Source organism: Delphinapterus leucas, chromosome 5 (genome assembly GCF_059928025.1).
Source record: "Delphinapterus leucas isolate spDelLeu-1000000601 "Yukka" chromosome 5, BTC_Dleu_Yukka2, whole genome shotgun sequence".
Lineage (NCBI taxonomy): Eukaryota > Metazoa > Chordata > Mammalia > Artiodactyla > Monodontidae > Delphinapterus > Delphinapterus leucas.
The window spans coordinates 6,549,625-6,572,631 of NC_143133.1; positions in this window are offsets into that span (position 1 = coordinate 6,549,625).

Below are 23,007 nucleotides of genomic sequence, written 5' to 3' on the forward strand. Positions count from 1 at the left end.
TCATTCTTCATCTGTGTAACTGGAATCATAGTTAAGTACATACATTTTGTATACCAGAAATAATAGGACCTTTAATATAATCTAAACCAGAAAATAATTAACAGGTAGGCACTGTATAATAGATGTGAAAATGATAGTCTATACTTCTCATTAATTTAACCTTTTATTACAAGATAGCTTATACAACTTGTGGGGCTGTTAAAAGAATTTTATGGGGAGCTGGTATTGCAAAAATTGCTACCAGAATTTACTGACTTCCTGACTTCTAAAATTGCAATAACACATCCTACCCTGGCACTTAAAAATAATAGTTTTCTATCTCCTTTTATGACTTCTGAAAGTTGCTCCTAATTCTTCTTTGCTTTTTCAGATTTTATCTCTTCAACTTATTTATTTTATGGTACTCCTCCTTGATAATTTATCCTACCGTCCATATTTTATAACAATCTTCTCCAAATTTTTGCATGGATATAGTTCTTTATACAACCACCTAGGTTTTTTATCCATCTTTTCATGTCTTTCCTTTGTTATTAATATTACAGGGATCATATTTTTGAAATATGAATCCAATATCTTTTCATTCTCAATAAACCTTGCTCTTCTGATTGACTAGTTTAATAGAAGGGTAAATTTATACAATTAAGAACAAAGGGGTCATTTCATTTGTTCTATGTTTTAAAAGGTTTTGAGTGCTTATAGACATACTAGCATAGAAAATTTGACTTTTATTGAGGGAGGAAGTTCTTTTTTCTAAATATAAAACACTTCTCTTTATGTACTAAGGGTTAGGCTGGGAAGGGTGAGCTTGGAGTTTTACTATGAGCCAAAGTTAAGCGCAAGAGAATGAATATTAAGTAAGAAAGGTCCATAACCATAGAAAAGAAAGATAAGTTAGGCAACAGTTGAGAGTATAAAGCCCTAGAGGTGAATAAATTGAGAAGGGTAAAATGTCAGGCTTTAGTGTCTCTATTCCCACCTCCAGCGATCTTTAGAAGAAGCTGTACAACAAAGCAATACCTCTGGGGGAAGGTGTTCCTCCTTTCCCAGACCCTCCCTGCTCAGGAGTGCAGACATGGAAGGAAGAGGTGCAGGTGTGTATGTATGCCTCTGGGGCAGCACTTCTCCTCCTCTCTGCCTTTGGATGGCCTGCAGGAGATTCAGACTTTCTTCCTTAGCCAAAATGGGGGAGAAACTGATAGTATCGACTGTATTACCTTTCAAAGTGCTTTTATCTAAATGAAGGAGACCTTTCTAAAAACCCCAGGTGCATTCTTGCCTTATTAACAGATACATTCTGCAGTTTAAAATCACTAACCACAAAATAGTCTAGGCAGAAGAAGCATAGACTTTTCCTTTGGAAGAAGACCTTCGTGTTAGAGTTTTAGGTTCCAAATAATCTATACAACTTCCAGGAAATCTTGTTACACTGAGATGCAACATCCAGAAATGGAAGTAAGAATATTTCATAAATTCTCACCAGAAAAATATTTTGCCAGTCTCTGCCTTGTGATTTGTATCTCTTCTGCAAACGTATGCCTGGAGGCTGTCAGTGTGGATTTTGTGAACCTCCTCTAGAGATTTTCGGTAATTGCCGAAAGTACAGGCGGCAACTATATGACAAGTCTACATAGCAATAAGCAAAGTATCATTGAAGGAAAAGTCTACAAAGGACCAACCACTACAAATGACTTATTCCTTCACTGCTTTTTCTCCCACCCCTTTCTCCTCATTTTCTCCTTGGGTGGCATCTGAGTAGAGACGCAGTATGTAAATCATTCCTTAATTCAACAAATACTTATTACTGTCAGATAACGATCCAGGTGTTTGAGATACACTGTTGGTGTTTGAGATACACTGTTGAACAAAACAGACAAAAAAGACATGAAGACCACTACATACCTATTAAAACAGCCAAAATCTGGAACACGGACAACACCAAACGCTGACACGGATGCAGAGCAACAGAAACTCTCACGCACTGCTGATGAGAATGCAAAACGGCACAGCCGCTTTGGAAGAGGTTGGAGTTTCTTACAAAACTAAAAATACTCTTACCGTATGATGCAGCAATTGTGCACCTTGGTATTTAAACAAAGAAGCTGAAAACTTCTGTCCACACAAAAACCTGCACCCAGATGTTTATTGATGTTTTTCATAACTGTCAAAATTTAGAAGCAACCAAAATGTCCCCCAGTATGTGAATGGAAAAATAAACTGTGGTACATCCAGAAAATGGAATATTATTCAGTGTCAAAAAGAAATGAGCTACCAAGTCATGAAAAGACATGGAGGAACGTTAAATGTACATTATTAAGCGAAAGAAGCCAATCTGAAAAGGCCACGTACAGTATGACTCCAACTATATGACATTCTGAAAAAAGACAAATCTACGAAGACAGTAAAAAGATCAGTGGTTGGGTTTCCCTGGTGGCGCAGTGGTTGAGAGTCTGCCTGCCGATGCAGGGGACACGGGTTCGAGCCATGGTCTGGGAAGATCCCACATGCCGCAGAGCAACTGGGCCTGTGAGCCACAACTGCTGAGCCTGCGCGTCTGGAGCCTGTGCTCCGCAACAAGAGAGCCGACGATAGTGAGAGGCCCGTGCACCGCGATGGAGAGTGGCCCCCACTTGCCACAACTGGAGAAAGCCCTTGCACAGAAACGAAGACCCAAAACAGCCAAAAATGAATAAATAAATAAATAATAATTAAAAATGAATATCTGGGGCTTCCCTGGTGGCACAGTGGTTGAGAGTCCACCTGCCGATGCAGGGGACACGGGTTCGTGCCCCGGTCCGGGAGGATCCCACATGCCGCGTAGCGGCTGGGCCCGTGAGCCATGGCCGCTGAGCCTGCACGTCCAGAGCCTGTGCTCCGCAGCGGGAGAGGCCACAGCAGTGAGAGGCCCGCGTACCGCAAAAAAAAAAAAAAAAAAAAAAGAATAAATATCTGCTTAAAAAAAAAAAAAAGGAAAAGATCAGTGGTTGCCAGAGGCCTGGTAGGGGGAATGAATAGGTGGAACACAGAGAATTTTTAGGGCAGTAAAAATATTCTGTATAATACAGATATATATAACTATAATATAATAATAGTCTGTAAATATATAATGATGGATATATGTCATTATACATTTTCCCCAAACCCATAGAATGTACAACACCAAGAGTGAACCCTAATGTAAACCTTGGACTTTGGGTGATTATGATGGGTCAGTGTAGGTTCATCAATTATAACAGATGTACCATTCTCATGAGGGATGGTGTTAATGGGGGAGGGTCTGCACATGTGGGTTCAGGGAGTATATGGAATATCTCTGTACCTTTCTCTCAACTTTGTTGTCAACCTAAAACTGCTCTAAAGTAATAAAGCCTTAAAGAGAGCGAGAGGGGTAAAGAGAAAAGCCAGCAGAGAGAAAGCCCCAGACCATAACAGTCATGACGGAACAGATCACACACACCATCAGAGCAGGCAGACACTTCATATCAGGTGTAATTTGCAACAGGAAAGAGAAATGATCAGAGGCCCTGCTTTGTTAACCAATACACCCCCAGTGCCTAAAACGGCAGCTGACCTGTGATAGATGCTCAACAAATATTTGTTGAATGCAGGGATGACTTTATGCTTCTCCTTGAACCTGTATGCTACCCAGGGAGAAAGACTGAAAAAATATTGCATTATTACCATTAAAAATCTCAGTTATGACCCAAGCATGCTTAAGTTTTAAGCCCCAAGGAACTAAGATAGCAGTAACGAAATAAAATTCAGTGTTTTCTCCTAGCAGCATGAATTGGAAATCAAGAAAAACTGAGACCAAATATGATTGTGTATGTCTATTTCTTTTCTGCTTTTTCTAAAGAACATTTTTTTATTTTTTTGGCTGTGCCGGGTCTTAGTTGTGTCATGCGGTATCTTTAGTTGCAGCATGTGAACTCTTAGTTGCAGCATGCATGTGGGATCTAGTTCCCTGACCAGGGACTGAATCCAGGCCCCCTGCATTGGGAGCACAGAGTCTCACCCACTGGACTACCAGGGAAGTCCCTTTCTAAGGAACATTTAGATATTTTGGAATATTTTGTCCTTTTCTTTGGGCATTTGTGTCTAGATTGGGTGCTGCAGTTCAAATCTGAAAGCCACCCCTTTCTGGCAATATGGCTTTTAATAAGTCACATGACCAGTGAAAGATTTGGTCTCCACACTTGTACTACAATGTTAATAAATAGTAATAGCACATTCATGTCAAGTGAAACAAATAATGAAGCCTTTAAATTAGAAGAGGAAAACGCAAGGGAATTTATAACAGGAACCATCTGTTTTCTTGTGTTATTTTTCTACAGAAGAGCTCATCAGTTTCGGTGCAGATATGGGGAATTAAATAATACGTTCCTTTGACATCTGAGATTTCAGCAGATGGCTTGAAAGGAAAAAAATTAATTTTACTTAAAGAAAAGAAACTATGGTTTATAATGCTATCAGTGGGGAAGGCTAACAGGTGCAAAAAATAAACTCAAAATGAATAACTTCTCAAATGTAGCAAAAGTTCCTGTCTTCTCATGTAACAGTCGGTCTAAAGTGAAGGTCATTTGAAGAGCAGCCTCATGAAGACTCTACCATCATTAACCCGTCATTCCCAAGGTTACCTTGCAGGGAGGGAGCTCCTTTCCAGACAGACACGAAGGAAATGGTTATGGAGTAGTGCAATTAGGAGATGATTAAAAACCAAGCCTGAAAGTGTCATAAGTCACTTCCACTGATGGCTCATTGGCTAGAAACAGTCACATGACCACAGAGGGAGGCTATGAGAGGCTGCCTGCTGTATTTTGGTCAGCAGCACAGTCTCTACCACACAGTCTTTAGGAGTGCCTGCACTCTCAGAATGTCACAACAAGTCATCAGTATAATTTCTACAGTCACTTGCAGTTCATTGTTGTAATTCTCACACTAGAATCTCAGTACCTTGAACAAAGAAACTGTATGTTTTTAGTTTTGATCCATTTCTGTGTCTCCAGAGACTGGTGTAGTTTTTGACCTGTCGAAGGTACTCAATCTACAAATAATTAAACTCAAGAAAAAAGATAGGGCTTCCCTGGTGGCACAGTGGTTGAGAATCTGCCTGCCGATGCAGGGGACACGGGTTCGAGCCCTGGTCTGGGAAGACCCCACATGCCGCGGAGCAATAGGCCCGTGAGCCACAACTACTGAGCCTGCGCGTCTGGAGCCTGTGCCCCGCAACGAGAGGCCGCGATAGTGAGAGGCTCGCGCACTGCGATGAAGAGTGGCCCCCGCTCACCGCAACTAGAGAAAGCTCTCGCACAGAAACGAAGACCCAACACAGCAAAAATAAATTAATTAATTAATAAACTCCTACCCCCAACATAAAAAAAAAAAAAAAGGAAAAAGATAACATTTAAATCCTACACAGTTATCTTTTGTGGTGGGCGGGGGTGCAGGAGGGCAGGGAGTGGGACGGGGAAGGGTTGGTAGATACAGTTATTATCAGAATCAACCCATTTTCCAAAATAAATATGACTACTCTACCCAGATTTTGATAGGTATCAAAAAAGTGCTTCCTGGTTGTGGCGGTAGGGAGAGGCGGGAGTGGAGCCCGCCTGCAAAGCAGAGAGGGAACGCTTGGTGGTAAAGAAAATGTTCTTTATCTTGATTGCGTTATATTTGCCAAAACTCACCGAAATGTACATTTAACATCTGTGCATTTTATTTGTAAATTATATCTCAATAAAATGGAAAAAATCCCCATTAAATCATAGCTGAAAAGCAAAACTAGAGAAGATGTGGACTGCTCACTGAATCAAATCAAATCTTCTCTAATTCCCCGGGTAGTCAGTTCAGAGAAAGCCCCCAGCACGATATTCTATACCATGTCACATTAGCAGTGACTCAGCTCTGTGACCTAGCTGCTAGTCTTCCTGTTACAACTTTAGGTTTCTTAGGGAAGAGAACAGCTAATTAGATCTAATCATCTTAACTTTACACCATCAGCTGTGACAAGAGAAGCAGTACTGAAGAAACCACCATGAACCCTGAACACCCAACTTCATTTAAGGAGCTTTCCATATTTAGGAAAAACCTTATGATCTGGTTTAGTTTTAACAGAAACCCAAATTGTAACACAGAAGAGAAATCTGTGTGCATGACCAGGGTAGCAATATTGTGAGAAAGTAAATATATCCACCCCGCAATCCCCCGCCGGCAAATATATCGTGAGTGTGCTTGTGTTGGGCTGTACCCCACTGTGCTTGCCCAACTTCAAGACTGAAGAATGGTTTAATGGATGGGGGAGCTTACAAGTCTGAAGCAAGGTCTTGGGGCAGGGGATGGACACAGCCCAAGAGAACAGCCATCCTGGGCGGCCTGATCCTACACTCCACCCCTACGTACGCTGCACGACCCTCACAATCTTGGCCCACCCCTCTTCAGCAATATCCCTGGGGTCAGGGGCACTGCAACCAGACACCACAAATACAACACAGACAGCAGCAGCCAGAGGGCATCAAGAGTGAGACACCCAGTATGCTCCGAACAGTCATTCACAAGAATGTGGGCAAACGTTGGAGCCAAGCGCTTACTGGGTCAAATAGCGAGTCAATGGCGGCAGCATCCTGTCCAATTAAAAGGAAGATAAGGCCACCCCTGGTTTTCATAAACCTAGAGCCACCCCTAAGGGGAAGAGAAGGCCCTGGCTTTAAAGGAAACATTCTGGTGGCCTAGCCAGGAGTCAGCAGTCACAGTACAGGTCTCCACCCCATGTTATGTTGAGTGTCATTAGGGGTGGACCCGTTAGGCCTTTCCAAACAAAAAACAGTTAACCCACTAGTTGGACTTGTGTGTCCACAAGTCACCCTATTCCACCCCACACAGCAGAGCCCAGGGGGACTCATGGGCAGTCGGTTGTACAGTAAGGTTTTACCGATGAGGGTCCTTCTGACGTATTGGCAGGCAGGGCAGGAAGATGGTGAGGGTCTTTTCCCCTTAAGGTCGGCCGTCCCCACATAGTCACATTAGCCGGGTCCACTTTTCCTGGAGGTCCAGAGGAGGACAACAATGGCATCTCACTGTAGACCCAGTTTGCAGTGAGGCCATGGTTGCTGCCCAGCCCTCAAATAGATTTCCTTTACTCAGGCTAGGGATAATGTGCAAAACATTTAACAGACACAACACAGGGGGGTTCATGACCATTCAGCAAAATACTAGCAGTACCCGCATTCTGAGGTCATACCATACCCACCTGTGGATTTTGTCCCAGTCTGCAACAGAGTTCAGAAAACTCAAGTTTTCAGTAATACAGCAACATGTCGCAAATCACATTACAATGGCCACCTAGTTTTAACCTTGGATTTCTGAACCACAGCTACTCCATTTTGACTTTCAAATGTATTCCCCTCCTCAATGGCCAAAGTAGATGTACAATGCATACTCGACAGGCCACAAAACAGGACACCCTGGTCAGTAAAGTTTAAGTTAAACCATGTATAAACCAGAATGACTTCCCTATACCTCCATATGTGAAGATTTTTCCATCATTTCCCCTTTTGATTGCAAATCTTCTGATAGACCAAAGTACATGTCCCTTGAAGCCAGGGTGAATGTCGGCTGCCCTGAGTCCAGACCATGTGCCTTGGTTCTAGGCCTCCTTTATTTTTGCCTACTTATCCACACTGGGGGAAAACTGATCAGATATTGTGAACAAGCTCAGAGGTATGTTAATGGGGAAACATTTTATAGGCTATATATTTTATCACTTATAATTATACAATTTATCACATTTTATCGCATCAAATTTTTACACAAACATCATTCATGTCCTTTTAGTGGCAGACTTACAGCAAGCAGTGACACGTCATGAGTAGTTATACTCTGCGACAACCTCGCTAGATAATTTTCTTTCCATCTTGAACATCAGAGAAAAAGTATGGCTAACACAATAACTTTCATAAATACAGACCTCAATTAGCAGAACTAGAATCCACTGAACCAAAATATTTTTCTCTCTAAAATTAGCCTCATCTCCACCAAACAAAGCCAAATCAAGAAGAATTTGTTTGCAAAGTTAGTCTGGTGAATTGACCACATAGGCTCCTCAAAACTGCCTTTGGTAGAACTCCTCATAAGGAGTCTCAGACTAAGTTCCCAAAAAGCCTCTAAAGGCCAGGAAAGCCATGCCAAAGGCCTGCCATCAGGCTCCACCTTGGCGGATTTCTCTTTTCTAGAGGTCCCCAAAATACTGAGATTCCTGCACTTGCTAGGAGACAGTCTTTCCCATTCACCTGATAAGGCTGCTCAGAATCCAAGAGTCTCCAGGCAGAGAGAAAAATGTTTCAATTCTACCCACAGGTGTAGTTTACCAAATTGCTGTAAGTCATAACTAATTTGAGGGGGAGGGCTTCCCTATATCCAGAAAACACAGATCAAAACCAGTAATAAGGGCTTCCCTGGTGGCGCAGTGGTTGAGAGTCCGCCTGCCGATGCAGGGGACATGGGTTTGTGCCCCGGTCCGGGAAGATCCCACATGCCACAGAGTGGGTGGGCCCGTGAGCCATGGCCGCTGAGCCTGCGCGTCCGGAGCCCGTGCTCTGCAACGGGAGAGGCCACAACAGTGAGAGGCCCGCGTACGGCAAAGAAAACAAAACAAAAACCAGTAATAATATTCCGGATAAAAACCATAAAAATTATAACCATATTCACCAGTTCACTCAGTAACCACTTGTTCTGTTAACTTTTTATGAAACCATCAGGTTTTCCCTTAAGATTCTTTAATTCCTTACCCAGTTCAGCAGTATGACCTGAAATTTATCAGAGACCTGTACTTCTCAAAAGCCCTTGACTCTCCTTGAAGATGAAGCGCTTTTGCAAAACCATCAGAGTACAACAATAACTGTCTATAAATGACAAAAGACTTAAAAAGCCACAGTTAAATACTTGGTTACAATGTAATCGATAAAGAAACTTGGTGATAATAACTAGAATTATGACTGATTTTAATCTTAACCATTAAAAAAACCTTAATCTGTGGCAAAAACCAAGAAGCAAGTTAATTGTCAACTCCTTGTCATACCAGCATTTCCTGTTTAGAAAACTTATGCTTTAGTCTTCCTCTTCTAAGAAGGAAAAGGTAGGTAAACTTAGACCAGCCCAGCAATTAATGTTCCAATATTTTATTCTATTTGAAATGACGCAAATAGTCAATGAACTCTCTTCATTTAACTTAGTTTAGTTTCAAGCTACCAAAATCTGGAGAGACTATTTTAGATAGACATGCCCCAAACATAGTTATTTCTACAGAGTTTGAAAAAGTCCTTCTTCCTTCACTCTTAGAGATCACAGATGATTAAAGTTCCTGAGAGCCCAGGGACATCATTTACATCTCAAAGGCAAAGGAAGAGAAATACCGATTCCTTCTAGAAACTTCCTCTAATGGTATATGCAGAAACCAGTTTTAGAATGTCAAAAAGAGGACATCTTCAGGGATGCTTTTCAGTTTTTCAATCGTCAATTCAGTTTAAACAAATAACAATAATAGACAATAGTGCATAGCATTCACTCACGTTCACGGCTTCATTTTCAGAGGAACATGAATGAGTCAGCATTCAAGTTAATCTTCACCCCAGCTGCTGGCTCAGCCTCTGTGGTCTTTCTTCAAAAGCAATGGCCAGCCCACAGCTGTGGCCACTTCTTTTTCCCCACTGTAATGGCGGCCAGTATCTCTGCAGCAACCTTAGGGATGTCTATGAGATCTCCGTACTCTGGGAGAACCCCATCCATCAAGGACAGACACCACAGGACCCCACATGCTAGTGGGCAGCCACCCCAGAATTTCCCCTGCAACGTTCGGGATCACGCCTGCAGCTTCTGGACTCCACATTAGCGGATGGAAACCCCAGGATCACCCTCACAACTTTCCACTGCCGGTTCTTATTTCCTGACATCTCGGGGCTCACGGGAGTTTCCTCTGTCTCCTGGCTGCTCTGCCAGGAGCAGGCCTACAAGCCCTGTACTTGCCGCTCCTCGAGACCAGAGAAAGAGCCCAGAGTCGGCGACAGAGACATCCATGGTTTAATGGAAGGGGGAGCTTACATGTCTGAAGCAAGGTCCTGGGGCCACTCCCCACCGTGTACCGCAGATGGCGCAGGACGTGGTGGCAAGTCTTCACTCTGGGGGGAGAGGGAGGTTACCCGTTATAGAGGGAACTGACATCAGCTTGGCTCATCAGTTTCAAGGGAAACCAGCAGAGGAGCACGCCCCTCACCATCCCCCTGATAAGCTATCAGGTGGAGATGTTCTAATCTAAAAGTCAGAACAATCACTAGCTGGGGCCCGGCCAGTATGCAGGAAGGTCAGTCCTGTGATTAGGGTGTAAGTGAAGCAGGCAGGCAGGAGATGTAGAAAGAGCAAGAGAACAGCCCTCTTGGGTGACCTGAGCAGAGAGAGAGAGAGAGAGAGAGAGAGAGAGAGAGAGTGTGTGTGTGTGTGTGTGTGTGTGTAGTGCAATATATATAATGTATGTAACAGAATTCTTACTAACTTTTCTGAAAGTACTTTTGGAATATTTCACATCAGTTATAAGAGAAATCTGAGACTTAACCAGAACTATCACATGAAGATTTGAGCAACAAGATTGTTGCTCCAAAATTCTATTAAAACGGCCAGAAAATCTGTCAGAATGAAAATATCAATATTCAAAAGTACTTACTAATTGCTCTTAGTTTTGATGATGACCTGTCAGTTTAGAATTTATACCATGCCTCAGGCATCCAACCCGCCCACAGCGTATTAGGCGGTGCACATGAAATTAAGGGAGATGCTACTCACCCCTGGGAAGTGTTTGCAAAAACTTCCTCTCCCATTGAGTGAGTCATTGTTGAAGGTTTGTGACTCACAGCATTAGCTCTTTTATTAAAATAAACAAATAGCAAAACAAAAGCATAATGTCCTTCTCCATATCCCTCATTTATTATAATGCATCCACTTTGATAAAAGCAAAGACAGGCCAGACGTTAATGTTCCAGATGAAGGAACACATAATGTGAGTGATTTATAGACTATCTGGCTTTCCACAGAAAGAATCTCTCAACTCCATAATTTCTTTTAATGTGAAGGGATGCTTTCTTCTCATTTAGCATGAAAAATTTCCATTGGTGTTTAACTTTCAGCTTCAATGAAAATATCCAAATTCAAAAGTGCTAATTACTCATAGTTTTGATGGTGGTTTAGAATGTGACTCAGAATAATCCATTTTACTCCATGATAGATCAACTTTTCTTAAAGAAATTATTTTTTATTCTGAGTGTTTTTCGAGTTTCTTTTTTCTGCTACCATGCCCTCAAAAAGTTAACCACTCTTCAGGATATTATATCTTGAATAGTACCCTCTTCTATGAGAAAATTTGATTTAAGCACATCTCTCCTTGACTCTTCACACTTTTCTTATTTTATTTAGCTCTAGTGTTCTCCTTCAATTTGTATTATACGTTTCTTTGATAGAACTCTCAGCTGTGTTTTTTGTAATCTTTTGACTGAATCTTTTGACTGAAAACAAAAAAATGAATTATACGATGTTGAGCACTTGATTCGTTTCAAATTTAAAAATAAAACTAATAAAAAATAATGTAAAAATATCAACCTTGTAATGCTTGACAGTACCTAAATTGCCTTTCTATTCAGTATCATGCTGTTTTAATTATTACAAATTTAAAATGATAAGAATAGAGAATCATAATTCTCTCTCTCTCCTTTTGTCTATTTTTAGGACATTCCTATTTCATTCTTATTTTAACACTGGCACCAATTTGTCTAGTTTCCAAAAATATACTGTTGGTATTTTTACTAAGATCACATTAAATTTATAGATTAATTTGAGGGAGAACTGACATTCTTATGATGTTGCATTTTCTTTTCCAAGAATGTGTCTTTCTTTATGCTAAAGTCCTCCTCTGTGTTTCTCAGTGGCAGAAACAGTTTTCTACACAGAAGATTTTACTTGTTTCTTGTTAGGTTTTGTATTTTATCTTTTGGTGTTTTATTCTCATACATTGTTATCACCCATATGAGAAACCCATTTATTCCCCATGTATCAATTTTGTGCCCAGCCCTGTAACTGTTTTGTCTTATTATTTATAATAGTTTTCCAACTGGTCCTTTTAGATTTTGCAAGGAGAAAATATATATTATTCTCAAGTGGTAGTAATTTAAAATTCTGCTTTCCAATTTTTGTTTCTAAATTTATTTCCCATTGTATTCCACAATATCATTGGCTTATGCCTCTGGAAAATTTTATAATCAAAATGTTCATACCAAGTTTTGTTGCTTTATTATTGATTTTATGGAGAATGTTTCTAATGTTTTCTCAATTAGCATATGCGTGTTATTTCTGCATATATAAAACAGGGTCATATGGAAACTATCTTATTATGATTTTTAAAATCAAGAATAGACATTGAATTTTATTAAAAGAATTTCTTTATAGGTAGATTTATATGTCTCTTTTCATTTGCTAAGTATGTTGATTTATATTTATAGCTATCCTAATATTTAACCACATTAACATTGCAGGAACAAACTGTACTTGCTTTATTATTTATTAAAGAGCTGAATTTTGCTAGTTATTTTTTAAATGTTTTTATTTTAATATGTTTGAATGTTCTGTGGTTTTCTTTTATGTGTATTTCTTCAATGGGATTTTGGTATCAATGTGATGCACATTAACTTTAAAAGAGGTAGGAAATTTTCTTTTTCTTCTCTATGCTTTGAACAATTGAAGTTTAATTGCAGTTATCTATTACTTGAAGTTTTGTAAGAATTCCCTTGTGAAACCACCTGGGAAATAGCTATTAGACAACCTTATCTCTTGAATATTAAATCATGTGTGCAGTTTTCCAGACCCACTTTCTGGAGTCAGTTTTGGTAGTTTATATTTTCCAAGGAAAGCATTCATTTCATCCATGTTCTCAAACTAAATTACAATGACTTGAAAAGATTAGTTGTTTAGAATTCTACTAATTTCTACAATGTTTGTGGTTATTTCTTTATTGTCATTGGTAAGATTAAATAACTATTCTTTTTATTCATGTTATCAATTTTATTCACAACAAAAAGGGCAATAAGCTTTATTTATTGATTCTAACATTTAACTGTTTATGTTTCATCATTTTTTGCTTTTATCTTTACTATTCACTCTTCTCTTATATTTATTTGTCTTTTTTCAGACATTTAAAAGTTGAATGCATGCTGCTTTTGATATATATTGTTTTCCTTTGTGCACTATTTTAGATGTGTTTTTCAGAGGTTTAGAAATATACATCTTTTAATTGACATAATTTCCTAAATCATTTTCTATTTTAGTTTGATTTCCTGTTTTATATAAGAGATGTATAAGAGAAAATTTACATTTCCTGGTAGAAAGATCATTCACGTTATTAATTTTTACTTTATTGCATTAAGGTCATATTATTTTAACTCGAATTGATTAAGCTGTTGGTTAATGCCCAATATAAGGTCAATTTGTGAACATTACTTAGGAATTTGAAAAGAATGTGTATTCTCTCATCTCTTGCACATGCACATACATATTTACATGTACATTTAATATAGAATATATTAATATATAATGTTCATACTATTGAGAAGTAACTCAAACTTTATACCTACTATGTGTTTCTATTCTCTGTTTTTTCTGTAGATTTAGCTCCATTAATGTTGAAACTTTTCTTTTTTGGTGCATAATTGCCTGGTATACCTTTGCCCATTTATTAATTTCTAGGCAATATAAATATGTTTGTGTGAAGAATGTTTTGTTATTATACCACATTGTACTTTGAGGTCCAACCTGAGAATTTATTCTTTTAATAAATAAGTATAGTCCATTTACATTTAGTGGTTTGACATATGTTTTTATTCCCTTGTCCCTTCAAATTCTATGTTTAGGTTACCTTATTTATTGTTTCTTTTTGTAATTTTTGATTAATTTCTTTTTTTATACATTTATGATTCTAACTTTATATAAAAAATTTTAATCCTTTTTCTTTGACAATGTCTGTTAACTTCCTGCTATGGACAAGGGCATAATTCAGTGTTTCTACTTCCTTTTCTCTCCCTTTTATTCCCTCGTACCCTATTTTGTTGTTTAGCTTTACACATTAAAGTATGCACTTGTAACTTTCTTTATACCATTAAATGGCTTATTCAACTTGTATTTATAAAAGATTAGACAATCATCCCATTCATCATAGTTCCCATTATTTTCCTCCTAGCAGAGTTTTAGTTATGCCATTTTTACATTTTCAGAGCATATAGTATTTTCATTATTAGTCTTGTTCTTCACATTTGTCTTTATCCTAGTTGTTCATGTAAATTAATTTAATGTCCACTGTCAGTTCTTTTGTCATAGGTGCCTTGATACTTAAATAAGTTGACATAGAATATTTATATTGCCTATTCCTACTTTGAAGGCTTTATAAACATGCTCTCCTATTTCCAGAGTTAAATGATGCAACAAGGAATAGGGGAACAAGAATAATTTTGCTCCCTTATAGATGACTTGACTTTTTTTGCTTAGATTCCTAAAATTTTTTCCCTCTATTTATTTAAAGTGCAGTAAAATCTACCAGGCTATATTTCAGTATTCATGTATTGTTAGTTTTTCTTGTGACAGGTGACTTTTTTTTTAATCTATAGATTCATATCTTTTATTTTTAGAAAGTTTATATGGTTTTATTTTGGAAAGTTTTGTTTTATCTTAGAAGTTTTATTGTTTTCCTTTGTAGTAATCAATTCATTTTCTTTTGGGACACTAATTTTGCAAAATGGAATACCATTTGCCTGTCTTTCCTATCATTCATTATTCTCTATTTTTAAAAACACTTTGTCTTCATTTTATCATACATCTATGTTTTTTTCCCAATTTTATCCTCCATGTCAGTGACTGTTTTCAACAGTGTCTAATTCATTAATTGCTAAATCTAATAAGGCTTCATGTTTTTGATGGTTTTGAATATGTGTGGATCCATGTTTCTGCTTTTCTAGGATTTCTTCCTGTGCTTTGCCTGTTCATATTTTATTTCCTTCTGAATTCTCACCATAAGTACCTGAGCTTTTAGAACTATACTTTGTGTTTTTGTTTTTATTAAGGTGGTCACTTTGCCAAACTTGAGAATTCTTCCTTGGAGTTATATCATGTGCGTGTGACTCCTTTTTCAGGCCTGTTGTCTCTGAATCCTGAGGCTTTAATCCAAAGCAGTTCCTCTGAGGTCTCACTGTTCAACCAGGTTTCCAAACTATTGTTGAATTGATGAACTGTTGAACTGTTGATGAACTGTTCACAGAGTGGGCCCTTATTTGGTGAATGTGCTCTGCTTCTTTTTCTGAATTTTAAAAGCAAGGGGATCTGCATTCATTTCCCAGGGCTGCCAAGACAATTTACTACAAACTGGTGGCTTAAAACAACAGAATTAAATTATCTTGTAGTAATGTAGGCCAGAAGTCTGAATCAAGATGTCAGCAGGGTCATGCTTCCTCTGAAAGCTCTTGAGAACACTTCCTTGCCTCTTCCAACCTCCAGTGGCCCCTGGCATTCCTTGGCTTGTGGCAGCATCACTCCAGTCTTAGCCTTTATCTTCATGTGGGTTTTCACATGACCTTCTCTTCCTTACCTTCTCCCCTTCTTTTAAAAGGACAAGTGTCACTGGATTTGGAGCCCACCTTAATCCAGAATAATCTTATCTTGAGATCCTTAATTTAATTACATTTGCAAAAACACTTTTTCCAAATAAGGTCACATTCACAGGTTCTGAGTGAACCTATTGTTTTGAGGGCTGCTATTCAATCAACTACAGGAACTTAACAGATTTCTATTGGCCTTTCTAACTTTGGCAAAAATGGTCGTTTCTTCATAATTTATGGTTTCAGGTTACAAATATCTCTATGTTTTATCAAAACATGAGCATTATTTTTGTTTTTTTTTATTACTTTTTCCCCAAGTCTTATTGATATGTAAATGACATATAATATTGTATAAATTTGAGGGGTACAATGTGTTGATTTGATACATTTATATATTGAAAAGTGATTACCACCATAGCATTAACTAATATCTCCATCCCATCATATCATTACCACTTCTTTTTTGTGGTAAGAACATTTAAGATCTACTCTTTCAAGTATATACTGCAGTATGATTAGTTATCATCAACACTGTGCACAGTAGATCCCCAATTCAATTAATTATTGATAGGTAAGGACTTACTAATGCCATCTTCTTTATTGTTTTCTGGATGTTTAATAGTTCCTTTGTTTCTTTTTTCCTCTCTTGCTGTCTTCCTTTGTGATTTGATAATTTTCCATAGTGATATTCTTTGATTTCCTTCTCTTTATCTTTTGTGTATCTATGTGGATTGTTTGTATATTTACCATCAGGCTTCCATAAAATGTCTTCTAGAAATAGTCTATGTTAAGCTGATCACTTAACTTTAATTGCATACAAAATTTCTATCTTTTTACTCCCTCTCCCCCACGTTTTATGCTCTTAGAATCACAATTTACATACTTTATATTGTGTATCCATTAAGATTTATTGTAGCTATAGTTATTTTTAATACTTTTGTCCCTTAACTTTTACACTAGGGTTAAGTGATTAACACATTACCATATTACAGTACTGGAATATTCTGAATTTGACCTGTACATACCTTTACCATATGTTTTCATGCACATGTTTTCACGTTACCAATTGGCTTCCTTTCATTTCAGCTTGAAAAGCTCCTTTCAGCATCTTGTGAGGCAGGTCTGGTGTGATGAATTCTTTTAGCTTTTGTTTCTCTGGTGAAGTCTTATTTCTTCTTCATTTCTGAAGGACAACTTTGCCAGGTATTCATGTTTGACATTTTTTTTTTCAGTACTTTGAACATAACATCCCAGTCTCTCCTGACCAGCAAGGTTACTGCTGAGAAATCCACTGATGGCTTTATGGCAATTCCCTTGTAAGTGACTAACTTCTTTTCTCTTGCTGATTCTCTACGTTTAATTTTTCACAGTTTTATTATAACATGTCTTGGGGAAAATCTTTTTGAATTGAATTTGTTCTAGGGGCTTCATGAACTTGGCTGCGAGGGCTGTTGAGGTCCTCAGTGGTGCCTCAGATCCAGGGCTAGGGGCCACGGCAGGTGGTGTTGGTAAATTGAGCCGATGTCACATACTTGGCTGTGGGGACAGGGTGCAGGTGCCTGTGTGGTGGCAAGGGATGGGGCCAGCAGAAGGGGTAGGGCCAACTGGGGGTGTATGAGTAGCTGTGGGAGCCCTAGTCGTCGGTGTGACCTTGAGTGACTACAGGAGCTAGCTGCAGGGGCACACGCTGTGATGGGGGCCAGTGATGGGAGTCAGACCAGCAGCATAGAAGTGTGTAGCTATGGGGGGCTAGTTGCTGGCATGTGTTGTAGGGCAGGCCAGTGGCAGGAGTTGGGGCCAGATGCAAGCCCACAGAAGCTCTGGGGGCCTAGGTTGTTGGCATGGACTTGTACAACTGCAAATGCTAGCCACAGCACACATGACAGTGGGGTCAGCTGTTGTCTTGCACGTGTGGTCACAGGGCTTGGACTCACTGCTGGTGCTGATTCCAGGCTCCAGCGTGAGGGCAGGAGAGGGAACAGGAAGGGACTCAGGCAGGTGGTATCTGCAAACAAGAAAACCTGTGGGGCCAAAACCTCAGTGGTGAAACCTGCAGGGGCTCTGGGGAGACTATGGTTTCCTCAGTGGTTTCCTTGGTGGCAAAAGCTGCTGGAGTCTTCTGTGGAGCAGTCTGCTCTGGTCCATGACAAGGTCCTTTGTGATGAAAGCTGGTGGTCTCAGAGGATGGTCTGCAGCATCAGCAAGGGTTATGGACGTCCTCAGTGGGGAAGGCTGGGAACTGAGGTCACTCATGCTACATAGTGGCCGAAACTGGTACTGCCTGCCCTTCTTCCTTGTTCCTAGCCATTTCTAGGCATGTCAGCTTTGGCGGTCTCTGGGTGGGGTGGAAGTGAGCTGGGTCCAGAAAGGCTGGGGTGGCTAGTTGCTCACCTGACTCTCCTTTTCCCAGTTAGGGGAACTCTCCCACGTGGGGGAGTTCCCTCTTGGTTTCTTATTTTTTTTTTTTTTTTAAAGAATCAATTTTATTTATTTATTTTTGGTTGCATTGGGCCTTCGTTGTTGCGCATTGGCTTTCTCTAGTTGCGGTGAGTGGGGGCTAATCTTTGTTGTGGTACACGGGCTTCTCATTGCGGTGGTTTCTCTTGTCACAGAGCATGGGCTCTAGGCGTGCAGGCTTCAGTAGTTGTGGCACACGGGCTCAGTAGTTGTGGCTCGTGGGCTTAGTTGCTCAGTGGCATGTGGGGTCTTCCCGGACCAGGGCTTGAACCCGTGTGCCCTGCACTGGCAGGCAGATTCTTAACCACTGCACCATCAGGGAAGTCCCTCCCTCTTGGTTCTGAGCAGTGCCGGCCTGGGGGCTGGGATAATGCAGGCAAATTAAAACTGTTCTTCCTAGTCTTTTGGGCAGTTTTTGGAGTTTCTGCTCTGCTATTTTCCTGAAGTTTCTTATATGGAATCCTGAGGTCTCCAAGAGCTATTTCATTCATGGATAACTGTCTAATTGTTGTCCTTTGTGGGAGGACGGAGGCCAGGGTCTCCTAGTCCACCACCTTGTTGACAAGACTCCCTCTCTTATTATTTTTTGTTGATTTGGGGGTGGTATGCAAAAAAGAGGGAAACTTGTGTCTTTATGCCACTATTTTAAAATTCCTAGTCTCCATTTCATTTAACATGTAGTTTAAATTTACAGAGGTAATATAATCAATCAAATAAACATACTTTAACTTTTTGCATGCAAATTTGTTTCCACCTGCAACCTTAATTTACACTCCCTTTTTATTAAGAATGAATAAACGTGAAGAGGTTATGTCACCACCACTTTACTGTAACCTTCCCTCCACAGGGATATTGCCCCATTTTTTCCCCTGGCATTTTCATCCTCTCTACATGTCAAATCGTACACTATTAATATATTATCTTGTCCATTTCATCTTAAATAACCTTCTCTGAAACACAGGCACTACTCCAATTACCACCCTTACTTTCCCCTATACTCCATAACCAAATTTCTTAAATACATTTTTTCATACTCACTAGCCACATTTTCTAACTTTCTGCCTCCTGATGGTCTCTCACCTTCCATTCTCAATTTTCCATCTAACTGCTCTAACCAAGGATATGACAAGCTTTTAAGTTGATAACGCCAGTGGATGCTTTTCGGTCCTCATTTTACATGGCCTCGTATCACAGTTAACATTATCAATGCTACCATCTCTCAAAAATCATATTATTCTCTTGGTTCTTGTATTAATTATATATTGTGTGTAATAACTCATCCCCAAACTTAGTGACTTATACCAACAAATACTTATCATCTCAGTTTCTGTGGGTTAGGAAATCAGCAGTGGCAGAGATGGTGGTCCTGGCTGAGGACCTCTCCTGGGGTTGCAGTCAGGAGGTTGGCTGGGGATACAGTCATCTGAAGGCTTCACTGAGGATGGATGATTGACTTGCATGGTTATTGGATGGAGGTACTTGCATGGCTGTTTGAAGAAGGCTGCAGTTCCTTACTCTGCAGATTCCTCCTAACATGGCAGCTTGCTGCCCTCAGAGTGAGTGACCCAAAAAGCCACAGTACCTATTGACTAGTCCAGTCATTCTCATCATTAGAAGTGAATCCCTTAGTCCAGCCACACTTAAGAGGAGAGGAATTAGAGTCTACTTCTTGAAGAAAGGAGCATCAAATAACTTGAGGACTTACTTTAAAACCACTGCAGCCCTCTAATCACAACATTCTAAGGTCCCTTTTGTGGATCCTCCTTTCCATTAAGTACATTTTCTTCACTTCTCCTCTACTCACCAATGAAGTGTTGGTGCACCTCAGAGATTGGCTCCAGTTGCTCTTTGGCTATCTGTCCATTCCACAGATACTATCCTGGTGTTATGATATATAGATATCTAAACTTAGGAAAACACAACTTATCTTCGTAGTTTAGATTTGTATATCTAAAATGAGAAAACCAGGCTAACAGTATTCTCACAGTGATTCTCATCCAGGGGCCACCAGGTTGGGGTAGCCAGGAAGAGTTGGGGGAAAATAACAGATTTTTGATTTAACAGAAGGGGCATGCATGGTTATAAAACATACATTCCCCATTTATTTACTTTTATTTGTTCATAATCACAATATTTATTCTAATCAGAAATTTCAAAGCATTATAAGAGACCAGTAGGTTTTACTTTTTAAGTTCTGTTGTCTGTTTTTCAAAATGAGACATGGTCTAGAGCAGTTTGGAAAGCACTGACTTAAAGAACGCTGCTTGCCAAGGCTAATTGCTTTTTGAGAACACTACACATTATGTAAGCAGCAATATCTTGAAGGAAGTAATAACTAAATATTATTCATATTTCTATTTTTTGCTTAAAGAAAATGAGTAGAACTTAATACATTTAGCCTTTAGAATGGAACAGGAAATGCCTGAAGGATACAAATTGTCTAACAGTAGAGAAAAGGGTAGTTAGCGATTATTGTTTAAACCTTTGCCTCCCTGCTCCAATATTCTAATGCTGAGGCATCTGGAAAATTTAACCTTTTCCCCTCAGGTAATATTTTGCCTTGATATTTTGGATTCCTGAAACTTTGTGAAAAGATCACGATCCATTTTTCTCTTTTCAGTGAATTTTCTAAGAACACAAGTTTTAAATTTATTCTCCAAACCAGCCCCGGGTCATCAGTTCTCTCAGTTTTATACTTCGAAGCTGATGTATTCATCCCTCAAACCATAGGCTCCACATTCCCTCTCTGAACATTTCTTTGTTTTCTAAGTAGATTTATTTAAACCATAGGCTCCACATTCCCTCTCTGAACATTTCTTTGTTTTCTAAGTAGATTTATTTTCTTCTGACACAAATACCAAGACGAAAATGTTGACTCTGTGCACTGATGGTTATTTTTAACTTTCTCCAGTTAAAAGAAACAGTCAAGATATACGCCAAAGTAGCTCTAGCAAAAAACCAAACTTTCCTTTAGCCAGCTTAGTAATATACGTTTAATGCATTTTCTTTCCATTTGCAAGATCCACCATGGGACTCTTAGCACTTTTATTTTCTTCCAGGGGTAGAATAAAAATGGCAAGAGGTTACTTCAGGGCAGATTTTTTGGAGACTAATTTGAATTAGCATAAAGTTAACATTTCCTAAATGGCTATTTTAGAAACTAGATCATTAACCTTTAAGAAAGACAAAAAAAGAAATATACTGGAACTTTGTTCTAGTATTACTGGCTTCCAAAAGAACCTGGAATAAGTAGCATATCTCTTGGAGCAACTAAAAACAGTACTATTCATCAGAAACTAATAAAACTTCAGAGTAAAACACTCCTGCCTATAAGGTAACCGCATTCAATAAAATGTATTAAAAAGTATTATCTAGAGTTATGAAATAAGATGACATGAAAAGTTAAAGATACAGATCTTCCTTGACTTATGCTGGCGTTACTTCCCAATTATCGTAACTTGAGAATACTGTATGCCCAAATTGCATTTAATACACTAACCAACTAAACATCATAGCTTAGCCTAGCCTACCTTAAATGTGCTCATAACACTTACATCAGCCTACAGTTGGGCAAAATCATCTAATACAAAGCCCATTTCATAATAAAGTGTTGAATAACTCATGTAACATTTTGAATACTGCACTGCAGGCTTCCCCAACCCCTGGGCCGTGGACTGGTACCGGTCCACGGCCTGTTAGGAACCGGGCCGCACAGCAGGAGGTAAGCGGCGGGCTAGCGAGCAAAGCTTCACCTGCCGCTCCCCATTGCTCACATTACCGCCCAAACCATCCCCCCACTCCCTTCTTCCATGAAACCAGTCCCTGGTGCCAAAAAGGTTGGGGACCGCTGCTGTATTGAAAGTAAAAAACAGAATGGTTGTCTGGGTACAAGTTGGTTGTAAGTGTATGGGCTGTTTACCCTTGTGGTTGTGTGTCTGCAGCTGCCCAGCATGACAAGAGGGTATCTTACTGCATATCACTAGCCAGGGAAAGAGCAAAATTTGAAATTCAAAGTATGGTTTCTACTGAATGCATATTGCTTTTGCCCCATTGTAAAGTCAAAAAATCCTAAGTTGAACCATCACCAGACAGGGACCATCTGTATATATTTTTCAAGTTAAATTAGAAGATTTCTTTTAGAAGGAATTGTGGAGTCTAATAAAAGGGATAGAATTTAAAGGGAAAATTTAATACTTAGGTGATTCATGATTTTATAGAAGAATGATAAAAACTTCTAAAATTAAAATTTTCCTCCATAAAATAATCATAAAGAAATGTAAATCATATGGAGCCTTCTAAACATGAACTAAATAACCTGCTTTTAAATTGAACTCAGATTCATGTGTATCAGTGAGAATGCTGCATCACTGCTATGTTAGCAAATAACTCATGTGAGTTGAAATGGCAAGGGTTACTGAGGGGGTAGGAAATATACAGGCCATCCTTTGGAATCTGGGGTGTTGACTCAGAGTTAAGGATTAGCTTAACCAAGAGGGAATTGGCCTCTTGCAGAATATTTGGGAACTGAAATCTACTGCATTGAAGCCAGCTGTAGACTTCAGTGCTAAGACAATCCATTCTAGTAAGTGCTGAGGTGATAGATCTGGTCTGGTACAGCCACTGGTATAGCACATCACACAGCTGCAGGCTCAAATCTTGGACTTCACTCTTGATCAAGCTGGTGGAAGTGATTGTGCTTCCTCCAATATGAAGATTATATAAGCTCCCAGCCCAGAACACTGGATCTCTCTTCCAGAAGCTAAATTCTTGTCCCATTATTTCACTATGTGCAGCCTTAGAGTATGATAGGCAACAGGGAAATGATGTAACTGTTGTGCTCCAGTCTCTTTATTTTCCCCAGTAACACTGTTTCAGGTCTCATGTG